We start from the raw sequence: 17,597 nt of genomic DNA on the forward strand, positions 1-17,597 counted from the left end.
TGATTAGGTCTCAGCTGGAGTATTGTGTCCAGTTCTGGGCACCACATTTCAGGAAAGATGTGGAGAAATTAGAGAAAGTCCAGAGAAGAGCAACAAAAATGATTAAAGGTCTAGAAAACATTACCTATGAGGAAAGATTGGAAAAAATTGGGTTTGTTTAGTCTGGAGAAAAGAAGACTGAGGGGGGACACGATCACAGTTTTCAAGTACATAAAAGGTTGTTACAAGGAGGAAGGAGAAAAATTGTTCTCTTTAACATCTGAGGATAGGACAAGAAGCAATGGGCTTAAATTGCAGCAAGGGTGGTTCAGGTGGACATTAGGGAAAAAATTCCTGTCAGAATAGTTAAGCACTGGAATAAATTGCCTAGAGAGGTTGTGGGATCTCTATCCTTGGAGATTTTTAAGAGCAGGTTAGACAAATACCTGTCAGGGATGGTCTAAATAGTCCTGCAGCCTGGCTCGAGTGCATGGGACTGGACTAGAAGACCTCTCTAGATCCCTTCCAATCCTGTGATTCTATGAAATGATTTGCCTAGCACTAAATAAAAAGGTGTTTCCAATTATGTTAACGAAGCTACAGAAGGGCTGCATTCTGTGAGCCAGATTCACTGGAGCTGGCTCAGGGAAGTATAAATGCACCACCCTATTCCAGTGAAGGTTCTTGCTCTTACTCTAAGGGAGGCAGGTGATGTTTCCTACTGTGGGAAGGAGCTTTACATTCCCCTGAGAGCTGCATAGGAGTGCTGCCTGTTGACCCCTTGAATCAGTGCACTCCCTGAATATCCTACCCACTCCCCTTTCCACACCGATGCATACCTTTATCCCCATCATAAAAGAAGGGAGAGTGCAGGCATCTGGCACGTCTGCAATTTCCTCCCCTACTGGATTCTCTTTCACCTACATCAGATTTCACTGAGGGTGAATTTGGCCCATGTTCCCACAGCATGACCCATGGCTGCACCATTCTGCAGTCTCCTAAGGCAGTGCCTTGGAAATACGTTAACAGCACCCCAGTTCTTCTCATGGAACTTCACCGTTAGTCCCCTTATAGCACAACACCAGTCCAATTTGCTTTCCTATAGCAATACACAGCCCAGATCTTATTATTTCCATGGGATTCACCACTAGAAGTTCTTCAAGCAATTTGGCCTCTCTGCTAGCTGCTGTAAGATCCATAAGGTTGCTAGGTCCTCAAAGGCTGCTTTTGGCAGGAAGTAACTAGATTGAGCTGTGCCAGTTGAAGGCCACAGACAGGCCCAAATGTTCAGAACTGTGCATGCTTAATTGCACAAACAAAACTGAATGTATATTTGCTTACACAAGGGCTGTAACTTAACAAGCAGCCAATTAGACATCTAACTTTCCCATTGTGTTTGTATTTACTTCAGTGCATACACAGGCAAGTCACATATGCAAATACATACATCTAAATATATGACTTTGGGAGGTTCCTTGCATTTTCTATCTGTTATGCTTTTGAGAAAATAGAAGAGTCACTTTCTCATGAAATTCCAAAGAGGAATTTAAAGTTGATTAATAATACATAGTGGGGGGGGGGGGAAATAAACCATTACCTTACGTTTCCAGCATTAGCACAGTCAGACTGTGGATCTTATAACTTGGGGGTCTAATAAGTTTAGCCTTAGCATCAATTAAAATGCTTAGATGCAAAAGGAAGTGAGGGGTGAGCTCCTAAGGACATTCATCATACAAAGTACAGTGAGATTGGGTTGTCATTAGCTGTGAAATTAAATACTGTGAAGTAGCTTTTTCATTCTGACAATTCTGAAAACACCTTAAAAAGCAGTGTTTTCATTCCAGTTCTCATGCTCCTTTCTGTGCATTCAAGTCAGAAGGAGAGCCCAGCTGGGTGCCATTGTGCTGTAAGAGAGCTCCTGCAATTTGGAAATTCATTAAAGGTGATGTGAAGAGGTGGGAAAACTTAGCCTTATGCCCTTCTCTGCTTCTTTGTGATAGAAAAGGTTAATCCCAGAGGTTTTTCCATTTTTTTATTCTGCTTGCTTTTTACATTAAAAAGCACCTGTCTAGGCTGATGGACTATAATGACTCAAGCACTAGTGAACTGGTGACATCACAAGATCCAAGAGAGTAATAGCTGTACTATTAAGTTTCTTTTGAAGAGGCTGCTTAAAGCGGTTTTTTTTAATAGCATTTTTAATACTACTTATCATTAATTGATAATTAACATTTTTGGCTAAAGGAAGCCTTTGTTAAAGATCCAGAATCCTCACCCCTTCAATTAAGGTACTAGAGCAATAAACCACTGAGACCTCCCAGTGGTTCTCCAGCAAAACAAAGGAACACCAGACCTGCTAATTTTTTTAAGGCAAGAAAACAAATAGTATTTTAAAAGCCTCTCTTTCTCCATCATAAAGAAATACAAACCCAATTTGTTTCAGTTCTTTGCAGTCATGGCACAGGAGGGAAGGGATTTGAGGGCAGCATATGAGGGCTGCATGGGGCAGATGGAAGAGGCTTGGGAAACATTTCCCTTCCTCATTGGAGAGGATTTTGTGTGTTCATTGCCACAATTCCATTGCAACAAGACTGGCTTCTTCAGTGGAAACTCAGATAAATGAGCCAACTGCACACACTCAATAAAAGGATAAAATTCAGGTGGAGTTGAATCTCTGAGTGAAGAAAACTTGGTGCAAAAACAATTGCTGCATTCGCAGGTAGCTCACATCTCAAAGTCAATACCTTGTCTATGTCAAAAATGAAATTTCATTTTTAAAAGAGACCCAGAAACCTGGTTAAATACAATGAGCCAGATTCTCTCCTGTTATGCTGGTGCAGCCCCAATCACCTCCCTGGGGGTTTCATTGGCATAACTCAGATTATTTGTCTCTGTCATCCAACAAGCTTCATTTACTAACACATTTACACGCTCCAGCAAAAGGGGTGGGGGGAAAGCTATGAAGGTTTTTTTGTTTACTCTCCTTAAACAAAACAAAAAACAGACACAGCAAGCCAGGTCCTTGAACGCACTAGGATGTAACTGGCCAAAAGAGCAGCAACTACACAGGAGGGTTGTGGCCAGGAAAGGGGTGTGGCTGAGGTTTATGTGGGACCCTTGGGGCAATTGGCAGCCAGAAAAAAAAACCCTACAGCAGTTTTCAGGCTGCTTTTAGTTATGCGGGAAGCCTGGTACAGCACAGAACAACCCAGGATTGTGGGTGCATAAATGTGATTTAAAGCCACCTTTGCACTCAATTTCTTGATCTATCCTGGGTGCTCCTTGGCTGGAACTCATGCTGTGGACGTGGATTAAATAGCCCCATCTATTCAAATCTCACTATCACTCACAATTTACAGGAGGAAAAAAAGTCTCTCAAGCTGTAAATCTGCAGATCACAACCATCTGACCTGGAAATTAACAAGAGGAAGCTTGCTGGATTTCTAGTTTCCATCAGTCTTACAGAGGACACAGCGAGGGGACTGTCATTCTCACTATAAATCAATGCAGAAAAACCTGTGAGAAAGGTAAGGGGCACTTAGCATGATATACATGTGGAAGGAGTGAGGAGTGGATTGATTCTCTTGGTTATTTAGCACATGCTAAGAACAAGTAGGCAGTTTCATGGAGTTAACATTGGTTGCGTTAATTTCCTGTGCAGATCTCATTCTTCTTTTAATCCGAAAACACAGCACATAGTGACTTTTTGCATTCTGTTCCTTAGGATGTACTCAGTGTATATAGGTAATTATGCTAAGTGAACAATTACCTAAGGAGGGTCAGGGAGTTTCCACTCTGCCCAGAACAACTCTGAAACCTGGTTGGAGGCCTCACAGACTTATAATAACCCTCTCCTGGATGTATTCTGCTGTTGAGGAAACACCTGTGACAGATACATTTTCCACTGCATTACAAGTAGTTAGGAAAGCTTCAGAAGAACAGGGAGGGGGAACAGAATAAATCTAACACTTGCGAATTACAAATGCTTTAAAAACCAACAGTCATGCAAATGAGTATATTCAAACAAAGATGCACTGGATTATCAGTAGAAACTATTATATTCCCAAAATAATAACTGCAGAACAAACAGCAACACTCATTAAGACAATACAAGAGAAGCAGGATGATATTAGCTATTAGTCCATGTAAGGGTAAAGCACATACTAATAAGGCAGTATTTTTCTTTAAGTAGAACTTATGGTATTTGGTGTTGCCTCTTTGACACTAGCTCTATGTTCTTCACAACAGAAGATCTCCAGGATGCAAATTTTAATTGATTTTCTTCTTTCATATTTTTACTGCCAGTTTATTAACACAGAATGAAATTTTAAGCCTCAGTGTCAAAAGTGCACTCTTGTAAGTGCACATCAGAAACCATTTGTGGTTGCATACCTAATTTGTACATGCAATTGTCCTCACAAATTGGGGTATTTTTTTATGTGCAGAGAAGCAATTATGTGCATGACTGAGCAAATTAACATGACTATACATGCACATGTCTTTTTCCACGCATAACTGTAGTATACATGCACATGTAAAAGAGAGACTCACCAGCCAGCACACCGCCTTGTTGCTGGGCATGGTGTAACATGTTCTCCTTTGGCACACCCCTCTGATAGCCACTCCAGCCCTGCAGTAGTTGGACTTTTCCCCTGACTCAGCCCTCCAAGCAGGTCACTTATAATCCCCCCATTCTGGGATAACAAATAAATTCTTTCATGCTTTCTTTGCCCCATCCTTGGCAAACTCTCCACCATCATCAGGCTCTACAGTTCCCCCTCCTCCTTCAGGACGTTGCCTCCCTAGGCTGTCTCCCTAGAGGCCTGGCACTTCCTGAGCTGCTGGCCATAAGGACTTCTTCCCTGGAGACTCTTCCCCTAATCGGGATCAACTCCAGTTTGCAGCCCAAAGCATCTGCTTGTAGGTTAGCCTTCTCTCTGTCTTACTTCAGGCATCTCCTACAACTCTCTCCCAAACCCCAGGAGGATTAGCTTTGTCAATCTTTTGTGCAAATACTCTCACCTTCTCAGCAGGGTCCAACATTACCCAAGGCTACCTGATCAGGATCAGCTGGGAGAATAGTTGATCTTCACAGGTAAGGCTGAACCTGACTCCCCTTAAAGGATCAGTCTGCCTGTGACAATACGGTTTTGAAAATCAACAGCTAAAGTGTAGAAGCTGCATTGGAGGATTTTAGCAGGGGCTTAAATTTTCCCTGTGAAATGCAGAAGATCTTACTATAATTCAGATGATCTGGCCTGGCCTCTTAATTTTTCACACTTTCTTCTGTAAACACAGTTGATTTCACCTACAAAGGTGAGCATGAACCTCTTCTGTGCACACAGGAAGCCATGTGTGCCTTCAAACTGGCCAACCAGCTAAGAGTTTTACTTGATTCACAAACTAATTATTATTTTTATTAGTAGTAGTACAGTAGTGTCTAGGAGCCCCAGTCATGGACCAGAACCTCATTGTGCTAGGTGCCGGATAAACACAGAACAAAAAGATGTAGGGTTTGGGTGCATGAAATCAGAACCCAGCTTGACGCTGGACAAAAATTTGTTCCAATGCGTGACCAGAACGTGTGCACTAGCCACAACATCTCTTTGACTCTCAAGTTAGCCATCATCATTGTACTTAATAGATTTGCTATTCTGTAGGGAGGTGGCTCAGTCCAGCAGATACAGCACAGAGCTGGGAAGCAGAAGACTAGTGTCTATATTGGGGTCTAGCCTTTTCTTTCCATTACTGCATAAAAACAGCCCCAATCACCTGTAAATATTTCTTTTTCTTTCACAATGAAAGCCTTGTTTCACAGAAGTTTGACATCATTGTCTGAGATGATCAGCTGTAGCTGGAATTTGGCTGGAATAGAACAATTTGACTGGATAGCTTTTTTGTAGTGCAAAACCTGAACAAATATGCTCAGGTCATCATCCTGCTGTTCACACATGCCCTCACTGTGTCTCATAATTGGACACATTATACTGTACAACCTCATTCATGAGGCTGGGACATTTCTAAATAGGATGTTCAGTTCTTATTTCTCATTATCAAACAAAGAGCAGGGAAGAAGACTAAAGGCGAATGAATGTGACAGGTTTTAAGAGGCTCTTCAGACTCAATAGGATGACTAGCAGGGGGTTGTGCTTAATTTAAGATCATATTCACACTTGTGCGGCCTAACCACTAATCAGGACTAAAGGGCTCCTGAGGATCTGAGAGTTTGCCAGCAGCACAACAGTTTGGCTATGGCTGTTGTCAAAGGAGCTAATAACTGGCTTGTTGTTCCCTGTGATGAAGATGCCATGTGTTTGTCCTGCAGAACAAGGTGTTATACATAACAAGTGCAGGGGCCAAGTTTGCATGTCTCAGCTGCTGTATTGGTCTCTCTCCTGCTTTGTTCATTAACAGTCATTAGAACCTAAAACAGTATTCTGTGCAGATACAGCAGCTCCGTAGGGGATTTCAGTGGGAAATGCTTTTACTGAAATATGTGTTAACATTTTTTTTTGCTTCTTTTATTGAGCTTTACAGTAGAGACCCAAATATCTATATTCAGCAGAGCTGTGCTCAGCACCTGACCTGGTGTGGGGTAGAAAGGCAGCTCCCCTATTCCACCCTGGTGGGGATGAGGTGGGGGGGAAGGGGACCGGTTGCAGCCTAATTTACAGCAAACTAAAATCGTGCCCTTGTTGTGCCTCTGGGTCACACAGATCCTCTGAACTTGGGGCAGGGAAACAACTGGAAGGAGCTGGTTTTATTAATGTCACCCAGGGTTTCCTGCTGCATCCCTTATCTTTCCAGTTAGGGGAGCTCTTTGTTCCCTTGGCACTGTTGAAGGTGTTTCCAAGGGACAAATCCTGCCCCTTCCTCTCCCTGGATGCAGAGGTTCTCCCAGACACAGTGGAGCTGGTGTGGGTCTGCTGCATGAAAGGGAGGAGGATGGAACCTGGAGTGCCCACATAGGGGCAAGGTGGGCTGGAGGAAGACTAGAGGATTTGTCAGCTCTGTGTGCTGTGGTCTTCCACAGGGGCCCAGGAGCTGCTACCCTGAAGCGTGGGGTCAATGATTGCTTCCTTGGCACCGGAAAAGGGTTTGACCTGAAGCAAGGAGTAGATAAACACCCATTGCAATGGAGCAGTTTTCAGGTGGAAAGAAAGGTACCTTTCCCTATCCTGGCCATGAGAGCCCTGCTTTCAGTGGGCACTGGGCAGACCTCCCTGTGTTATGGGATATTAGGCAAGCAACCATCCTTTCCCCAAATATATCCCAATGGGCACACTCCTCCTTCCACATCTCCTTTTGCCAAATCCTAGCCATCCTTTGGGAGTCAAAGATCCTTCCCAAGAACTCCCCTGCACCTGCTTGCCTTTAATGTTCTTTTCTCGATTTATGTCTGCTAAAGCTTTAATCCAGGGATTAAACATCTGCATCATCCCCAGGGTGCTGAGAGCTCCCAGGCAGACACAGACTATGCAGGTTTATTTGCATTTCCCAATAACGGACAAAGGCACCTTTCTCCATTGCTGACTGAACTGGGGCCCCTATTCCTTAGGTGTCTGTGTGTGTCTTGCCAGACAGCGAGATTCCAGTCTCCTGTGGCAATCTTAGCTGCATTCAAACCAATCTGATGAATATTTAGTGAAAAAAAACAAAGAAAAGAAGATGAAACCTCCCTTTACCCAGATTTGCTGGTGACCTACCCTCAAGTGAAATTTAATCCATGTTCAAATCCAAATTGTCATCTGGATTGGCTACATTTAATCCTGCCTGAGAGTGGGGGAAGGAGGAGAGGACCTCTTGAAGTCCTTTCCTGTTCTATATTTGTATGGTTCTTTCTCAGTGCAAAAATCAGCAAACCGCGGCCACTAGGAGCTGTGAGCAGCCGGAGCTGTGGATGCTCAGGTAAACAAAGTGTCTTGCGGCCTGCCAGGGCTTTACCCTGAACAAGCCACTAACCAAGTTTGAGAATCCCATGTATACAGAGACCTCAGCCTGCTTAGCACCATGGCAGATACACCATTAAAACTCCTTTTAACCTTTTATTAAAGATACAGAAAAGAAGGAAAAATAGTCAAAGCATTTGAAATGTAAAATATTAAATAAAGTTTTCATTCTAACAATGTTCCTTGTTCCCTTTCCTTCAGTGGGAGAGAGTCTTTAGAAGGGAAACCCCGCTGTGTTTAATAGTCTCTTAGACAGTATCCACGATGGTAATAACTATCCTTCTGGGGAAAAGAGAAGAAGTTAGTTGAGGTGGGCTGGAGATGTTGCTGCTGTTGTCATTAAAGCCCAATCCTAGAAGGAAAAGCCCCCTTGTGTGACAGTCTCTTAGATGGTATCAGAGATAGCAATAACTGTCATCCCACATGGTGTTTGGGATTCAGCGGTAGCTGGTAGGGATGGTGATGTCATTTGGGTCTCGCTGTCTCTGGCCCATTCTGGTCAGAACACCTGTCAGGATCAGGATGAAGACAACCCGTGGTGCTAGGAAATGGTGCGGGTGGCAGCCATGGTTGGTGAAGCCTGCTCCAGTTGCCTCCAGCTCTTCTTCTTTTTGTCCTTTCCCTACAAAACCTCTTTCTTTTATGGAACCAAAAAGGGAGCGATGGGTGGAATAGCCCATCCCTTCATTATTTTGTTCACCAATTAGGCCTAATATCCAAGACACCAATTTTGGTTGATTAACTTCTGGCTCCACAGCTCCTGTTTTTAACGAGCATAATGTCAATATAGTCCTTGAATCAAGTCAGCTTGGCCTTTTTGTTTAGACTAATTCAATTATTCTGTCTTCTTTTCATTCCTTTTCCCATCACCATTTGTTTTTCTCAGATTGAGACTCATGAGCCACAAGTGTCTCTTTAATATGTCTCCTGCAGCTCTTTCCAAAACATGATATTAAAACACTCTGTGTGATTTAATTATTAACCAATCTAAGTTATTAACCAATCTGGATGCTTTTATTATGTAAACCAATTGTAGTTGATAAAATAATACTTGGTCAGTCATTTTACTGTGAGCATATATACACATATACACTAAATATTTCCTGTCATACTGATTAAATATGACTATATCATACTATAGTGAATGAAACAATGACTTCACACGACTGTGGCTCTTTTGAATAATGTTGATCACTAATTTGGCCCCTGAACCACTGAGGTCTGGTTATTGCTATTCTAGGTTATTGTAATGTTATAAACTTTTACATAATTTTGACAGTTGAGCTTACAATTTGGGTAAATTCGTAGGCCCAATTGTCACAGCATAACTCACCCTAACTAACGTGGCCAGCATTCGATCTAATTTCTCCAGGCAGCTCCCCCATTTTCATAGTACTTGAACATTAGTCCAATGGGAATAATTTGATCATGAAAGCATTTTTATTGGCTGGCTAAAGCATAACCTCCACCCTAATCTCCAGTCCAACCTAAAAAGCCTTTGAAATGTTCCCAGTTGACTCCCCTTTGTGATGACTGGTGGAGAAAGCTACCCGAATTATAAAAACCCTGTGACTTGTGTGCAAAACCAACCCAATGTCTTGAGAAAGTCATGAACCAGGCCAAACTGATTACAATCCACAGTGAAGTGGTGTACAGGGACCAGTAAATCAGGGAATGACGATCTATTGGCAGTTTAACACCAAATTAGTGCCTTAAAATAGATTTACACTCAAAGCCAATTTAGTTGCTACTTGAAGTAGTTAGGTTCATCTGTCTGAGTGCAGTTTTGGATGGGAGTCTGGCTTTTTTACCCATGTATAAATAACAATTTGTGGTTGCTCCATTGGTGCGATCTAATGTCATCAGTAATCCATGAAAAGAAATACTGTACCCCACAGAGCTATTAGCCCAACAGTTATCCTCTAGGTAGTCTTGTGTCTTAAATGAAATGCTGCAGATAAAAGCCTGTTAGCAATTTCATGGCATCCCAGTTAGCAGTGTAGTCTAGTGGACTAAGCACAGGACCTGCAGTCAGGAATTTGTAACCGTGAATTCCAGTCTGATATTGACTGCTTTTGTAGTCTTGGGCAAGTCACGCCACTGCTCTGTGCCTCAGTTTCCCCATCTGTAAAATGGAGGTAATACTACTTATCTTGCTTGCAGAAGTTGAAGGTGGAATAGATCCAATCCATATCCCTGAGAGCAATACATGATTGTTCCCTACAGTACATTTATATTTCTTTGTCTAGTCCAGCTTTAAAATTCTAAGCACTGGGGTTTCCACTCTTTCCCCTTGGAGACAATACCATGCTTGACACAACTCACTGTCAAGAAGTTTTTCCTGATATTCAGTTCACATTTCTCCTTTCTCAGTTCCAGCCCATTAGTCCAGGTTATACCCCCATGGGGCCTCCTAAATAATTCAAGATCCAAAAAGAGACAGGGAGCCAAATTTTTATCATTTTCACACCTGCTGTCACCTTACTGAGACATTTAAATCCTGCACGTGGAAACTCAGTTCAGCATTTAAATGTCCTTTCGACCAGAGCATTCAAACCCAGTGTCTGGATATTCTATTGCATCCCACATCTCTGAAAATAGGGCCCAGCTAATCAATGCAATGAAGAGACACAGAAAAGCTGTTGCCAGGTTGAATGAGCTGCAAGGATGAAGCTCTCCAGCACACTCTCACTTTCTCTCTCTTTGGAGCTAGCTATTACTGTGTATTCAATATTCTCTCACATCACTGGGGGATGGACTAGTCATGCATCTAGGATAGCACTATCTGTCAAATGGATCTCATAAGTGCTTCCTCAGTACACTGCTTAGGACCCGCTCTTCTGAGCTGCTCTGCCGGGGTGGGGGGGGAACACAACAACAACGGGGGGGGGGGGTGTTCGTACACACACTGCTGGCTGTCCAGTTACCTCCAGTATGCACTAGTTCTGGGACAGCCTTTATAGGAGAACTCACCTAACACACCTTCAGCACATATCACCTCTGGCTTCATACTTCATCGCAGGGTGGGAGCTCCTCATTCCACCGACAGTTTGTGCTGGTGTCATTTGGCCTGCCCAGCACATGGGGAGCCCTCTCTTCACATTGTCTTCAGCTGAATTCCTTTTAGAACACCTGTGGTTCTATTATTCATTGGCATGGCTCCTATTTATTAGGGGCTCATATGGTACACATGTGGAGGGCAGAGAGCAAGGAACAGAAATAATGCAGGTATTAAATATCCCAGAAGCAGGCTAGCAGCCATTAAAACATAATTATCTCATTATTTTCTCCCCTTCCTCCCCTGTTTTTTTTTAAATGAGTAAAATATTTTTCCATTTATTTGTTATCAGCAGAGGGAGTGAATATTCTGAAAAGCGTCAAATGTTCCACTTTACTACCCCCTATTAACTTTCTAAGCACCTTGGAACCTTTGGCTCAGCTGCATGAAATAACAGGAAAACTAATTAGACCAATAAAACATGATGACTTAGGCATCCTAAGAAAGTGAACATAACTTTTTAACTTTTTTTTAAAAATACACCCATATCAGCAAGCTTACTGTCTATCCTGCCAGGATATTAAATGAGGAAGTACTTGGAATAAACAAACAAACAAACAAATTACCAACCAGAAACAGCCATGAAATGTGGGGACAGAAGGTGATTCAACAGTTCCTCAAAAACAGATGTGTCTGCCTCATCTTCTTTCTAGTGCCATTTCAGATATCACGTGGCAATGGAAAATTAGAAAAGGTCCCGCTGGTGTGTGAATGGTTTCGGAAGTTTCACACCACATCATCAAATGAAGAACTGCGGCCAGATCCTCAGCAGGTATAAAATTGGTGTCACTCTATTGACTTCAGTAGCGCAATGCTGATTTACACCTGCTAAGGATCAGGCCCCTGGTGTATAGTGCAAGAAACAAGAAGACTTTTTTTAAAAAAAGTGTGGGCTCCAAGGATATAAAATAGACAATTCCTTTAATTTAACTCCTCTTGACTGTAAAATCAAAGTCCTGTTATGGAGCAGGAATCTCCATGAAGCAGTTTGTGCAATCATTTGGGTACAGAAATGGTTTAAAATAAACCCCACAACTAGTATTTGGGTTGTCAGGAGCAAATCGTATAGCCTTCCATGGCCTGGGAATTTGCTGTTACCCACAGGATAGCCGTTAGTTGAATTGCATGAGAAAGGATAATCATTAAAAAACACCTTAAGGCTGATGTATCAATACTGGCACTTGGTGCACCTTCAAGATGCAGCCATACATCCTTGACTGCAGAAGGTTTTTTAAATGTATGAAGCACCATCTCTTTCCAAAAAGCATTTATTGGAATCCAGCCTCTTTGCACTTGAGGTGCTGCAACTCATGGAAGGGGTAGCAAATGGCAGCGTGTCCACATACGGTGACCCAACCCTCGGTGGACTGTAAGATAGGAGGCCATATGGAAAATGCCTTTAGCAGCTAGAATCAAACAGCATGGCTGTGTGTGCGATTATCCTGATGAGGACATATTTTACTGAATGCTCACTGGTTACTTCTTTACAAATCATTACAGGATCTCGGGATTTGAAGGCATATCACTGTAGTGGGGGTGAGGTGGAGTCGCACCAACAGAGGGTGGGCACTAAAAAGCACAACACCCCATAAAACTTCTTTGTGAGCATTAGGAATGCACCTACAAGCTACATCTCTTTGTGGTATGCTCAATTATGCCCTCTCCCTCATGCCAGTCATACTTTATGGTCTGGTAAGATGGAGGAAGATGGGACCATGGCCCCTTTGAGGCACCACAGGGTGCTCTCCATGGGAGCAGGGAGGGAGCAGTCCCTGAGCTCCTCAAAGCAACAGAACTTCAATTGTGCCTACTTCTGAGATGCACTCTGTAAGGTGGGACAGACTCCTTGTATCCTTCTCCTGCACCACTGTGCATCTGTGTGAAGGGACAAGCACAATTTAGCCCTGTATATATTAGATATATAGTCTCAGATTTTCTACACTGATGCATGCATGTGTGCTGACGTTCGCAGGTGTAAATCGGGGTACACAAGTATATGCTCCACATATTGTGTGCCTGAAAATCTGGCCCACAGTGATGAGAGCTTCTTGGTGTCTGGGTTTCAGAGGTGATGAGCAATCTCTGCTCCTATTGAAATCCACTGGAACTGTTGGTGCAAAACACTTGTGAAAATCAGGCCCTGATGCTGTTTACCCAGCTCTGTCATTCCCTCTCTGGGTGGCCTCAGCCAAGCAGGTCTCTTTTTTTCAAAGGTAAAGACAGGAGTGAATCATTTCAGAATAAAATGGCATCATTTGTTTGTTACTGCAGCATGTAATCTGGTGATAGAGATGGGTGAAAGCAAGACAGGTCAGTGCTGGAGGGTACCTTCACCAAGTGAACCTTTAAGAGGGACTTGAAGGAGGCAGCGAGGTTGCAGGCTACGTGGGGTCATGGCAGATGCTGCGGGCACAGGCCAGAAGCGAATAAAGATGGGGAGGTATTGTGTTCTTTATTGGCATCCCATTGTCCTAAATGAAAAATAAAAATTAAGGCCCATTTGTTGCAAGAGAAGAATTATGATAATTTGTTTCCTGTGGGAAAAGTCTTGCTTTTCTAAAACTTGGGGCCACACCCTCAGCTGGGTAAATTGGCCTAGCTGTGGATAGCTGTAGAGCTAGGATGATTCATGTCACATTGAGATCTGGCCTTGGATTTCTAGGTAAACTGAGTTAATGAACAAACAGCAGCTTTGATGGGCAGAACATTCTGTTCTACTTTGTACAGGTTCTTGTACTACACCCATCACAAAAGTGCTTGAAGAGAGTTGTCAAGGTTCCTTCCCCACTCTGAACTCTAGGGTGAAGATGTGGGGACCTGCATGAAAACCCCCTAAGCTTATTTTTACCAGTTTAGGTTAAAAACTTCCCCAAGGTACAAACTATTTTCCTTTTTCCCTTGGACTTTATTGCTGCCACCACCAAGCGTCTAACAGATATATAACCAGGAAAGAGCCTGCTTGGAAACGTCTTTCCCCCCAAAATCCTCCCCAAACCCTACACCCCCTTTCCTGGGGAAGGCTTGATAAAAATCCTCACCAATTTGCATAGGTGAACACAGACCCAAACCCTTGGATCTTAAGAACAATGAAAAAGCAATCAGGTTCTTAAAAGAAGAATTTTAATTGAAGAAAAAAAAAGTAAAAGAATCACCTCTGTAAAATCAGGATGGTAAATACCTTACAGGGTAATCAGATTCAAAACAGAGAATCCCTCTAGGCAAAACCTTAAGTTACAAAAAGACACAAAAACAGGAATATCCATTCCATTCAGCACAGCTATTTTATCAGCCATTTAAACAAAACAGAATCTAACGCATATATAGCTAGATTACTTACTAAGCTCTAAGACTCCATTCCTGTTCTGTTCCCAGCAAAAGCATCACACGCACAGAGAGAGCCTTTGTTTCTCCCCCCTCCAGCTTTGAAAATATCTTGTCTCCTCATTGGTCATTTTGGTCAGGTGCCAGCGAGGTTATCCTAGCTTCTTACAGGTGATAGGGTTTTTCCTCTGGCCAGGAGGGATTTTAAAGGTGTTTACCCTTCCCTTTATATTTATGACAAGAGTAATCAAGCAACATCAACAAAATAAGTTTTATACAATGCTTATGGAGACTTAACCAGAGACCACATTATTAAATTGCCTTCAGCGCTTTAGCTGTTTGCCTTTCAATCCAGGACACACTCTTTAACTGAATACAAAGTTGATTGTTTGGCTGGAGGGAGGACGTGGGTGAAACCGGAGGACAAACATTGTGTAATCCTTGTTGTTCGGGGGAAGTATCTACAGACCCACATAGTCCATGAGGCTAACAACCTTTAACATGCCATCAGCTTAATAAAAACAAACCCCAAACCCCACAGTAAGACAACTGCTCACAGGTAAGGGCCTGATCCAAAGCCCAGTGCAATCAATGGAACGACTCCTACTGGTTTCAGTGGGGTTTGGATCAAACCTTAAACCTACCTCTTCCTGTGGGTCTTCCTGAGCATCTTGGGTGAAATCTTGACTCCTTTGGCTTAAATGGAGCAGGAGTTAACCCCTTCTTTTATGCTTAGAGTGTAAACTGCTGAAGGCAGGGCCTGTCTTTGGTTTTGTCCTGCACAGGGCTGAGTACATTATCAGTCCTTAGCAAATAACGTTTACCCAGGGGAGCTCAGACCAGATCAGCAGCTGGCCTTCAACAAGGACCTTCCTCATGCTAACTCCAAGGGTGGTCCACCATCTTTGACAGAACTGGCTAGTATGTACTAGCTGTAAGTGAATCTGAAAAAGGTTTGGTGGTTCAACTCAGAGGAGCATCCAATAGTCCTGAATGTCTTTGCAGTGGGAATCTCCCAGGAACAGGCTTTCTTGCATGTTTCACAGTGCACCTGGGTTTGTCTGGGTTGTATATCATGAAAACTGTATTTCTGCTCGGTTCTTGGATGAAACCAGGAAGCTCAGGAACAGGAAAGTTTAAAAGAAGGGAATTGGATGATTCTGGGCCTAGGCAATGGGTTGGGGAGCCTTTCGAAACAGAGGAGTCAGTTTGAATCCAGCTCAAGTCAATAGTGACAGAAAGTGGTTACTGCCTGATTAGAATGTTAGAATGGCCATACTGGGTCAGACCAATGATCCACCTAGCCCAGCATCCCGTCTTCCAACAGTAGCCAATGCCAGGTGCTTCAGAAAGCATGAACAAAACCGGGCAATTATCACGTTATCCATCCCTTGTCGTCCACTCCCAGCTTCTGGCAATTAGAGGCTCAGGAACACCCAGAGCATGGGATTGTGTCCCTGACCATCTTGGCTAATACCCATTGATGGATCTATCCTCCACGAACTTACCTAATTCTTTTTTTGAACCCTGTTAAAGTCTTGGCCTTCACAACGTCTCCTGGCAACAAGTTCCACAGGTTGACTGTGTTGTGTGAAGTAATACTTCCTTTTGTTTGTTTTAAACCAGCAGCCTATTAATTTCATTGGATGAACCCTGGTTCTTGTGTTATGTGAAGGGGGTAAATAACATTTCCTTATTAACTTTCTCTAACCATTCCTAGTTTTATAGACCTTTATCATATCCCCCCTTAGTGGTCTCTTTTCTGAGCTGAAAAGTCCCAGTCTTATTAAGCACTCCTCATACGGAAGCAGTTCCATACCCCTAATTATTTTGTTTCCCTTCTGTGTACTTTTTCCAATTCTAATATATCTTTTTTGAGATGGGGCAACCAGATCTGCACACAGTATTCAAGGTGTGGCTGTACCCATGGATTTATATAGTGGCATTATATTTTCTGTCTTATTATCTATCCCTTTCCTAATGGTTCCTAACGTTTGTTAGCTGTTTTGACTGCCACTGCAAAGTGAGCCTATGTTTTCAGACAACTAACAATGTTGCTCAGTGGCATGTGTGGTTGCAGTCCAGTCTCCAGCGTTGTCCACACGACAAATACCACAACATTGCAGTGGGCACTGATTACCCTGGTATCCCCTAAGTCCCCTGGGAGGCAGCAATCTGGTATGAAGTGGAGTAGGAGGCAGGATAGGGTGATGTGACCAGGGGGTCATACATTCCTACATTTCCATAGGGGCCTTCATACCAAAATACCCCACATTTTATAGAAACAGCTCCAGTGAAATGCAGCCACTTATAGGCCAGGTTATCACAGTGCACAACCGTGAGGGCAGGAAAATTTTGGACAAGGATACGAGAGCAAACCTTTGTTGGTAAGTGCAGTAGAATCTGGGGAGTACAGTTCCAGCTGGCTGGCCTCACTTTTGCAGATACGATTTGTGCCAGCAAAAAGTATGGGCTCAAAATTTGCACCCACAATGTTTGAGTCTGCTATTTTGCACCAGCAATTCATAAGTATTGGTGTGTGGGTAACTAATTACCTGCTCCATGCCCACAAGACCTAATATTTGCACTTGCACCTAACCGTAGATGCACAATTACATTTGCGTGGGCGCAAATATGCCTCCTGGAATTACACTCCCACCCTTTTTTGCAGGTGGTTGTTGTATTCACAGATAAGGCAGGTAGCTCTTAGCCCTTTAGTGGCCATGCACAATAGACAGAACCTTGGGCTTGACATTCTCCCTGAAAGAGTTGTGTATAATAAATTTATTGGCTTCTCATTTCATAGAGATAAGATGGGTGAGGTAATATCTTTTATTGGACCAACTTCTGCTGGTGCAAGAGACAAGCTTTAGAGCTTACACAAAGCTCCTTTTCAGGTCTGGCTTCTCAGTTTATCTCAGATGGACGAATCGCTGAAAAGTGGTACTGAAAACTGCACAATGGGCCCCCAATATTATAACTCCTCTGCTTATGGAATTTCAGGAAATAAACAGGGAAGGGAGAGTGAGAAGCAGAAGGTGCCAAAGGAAACAGCAGTTTTCTCTTTCCCAGGGTTTAGGTGCTATATTTCTCCAACTGTGGCAGATAAATCTATCCATCAGAAAGACATTGATTTGTATTTTATGTATACCATAACCAACCTCTTGCCTGTGTGGGCAGAAAGTCATAACCAGCCACTCAGGGCCATGTTTTCAGCACAACCACTTTTGTATGAGCAACTGATTGGCCTAACAAAAGTGATTCTGGGGGTGTTTTGCATGTGCAAATGG

Source organism: Eretmochelys imbricata, chromosome 13 (assembly GCF_965152235.1).
Source record: "Eretmochelys imbricata isolate rEreImb1 chromosome 13, rEreImb1.hap1, whole genome shotgun sequence".
NCBI classification, from domain to species: domain Eukaryota; kingdom Metazoa; phylum Chordata; order Testudines; family Cheloniidae; genus Eretmochelys; species Eretmochelys imbricata.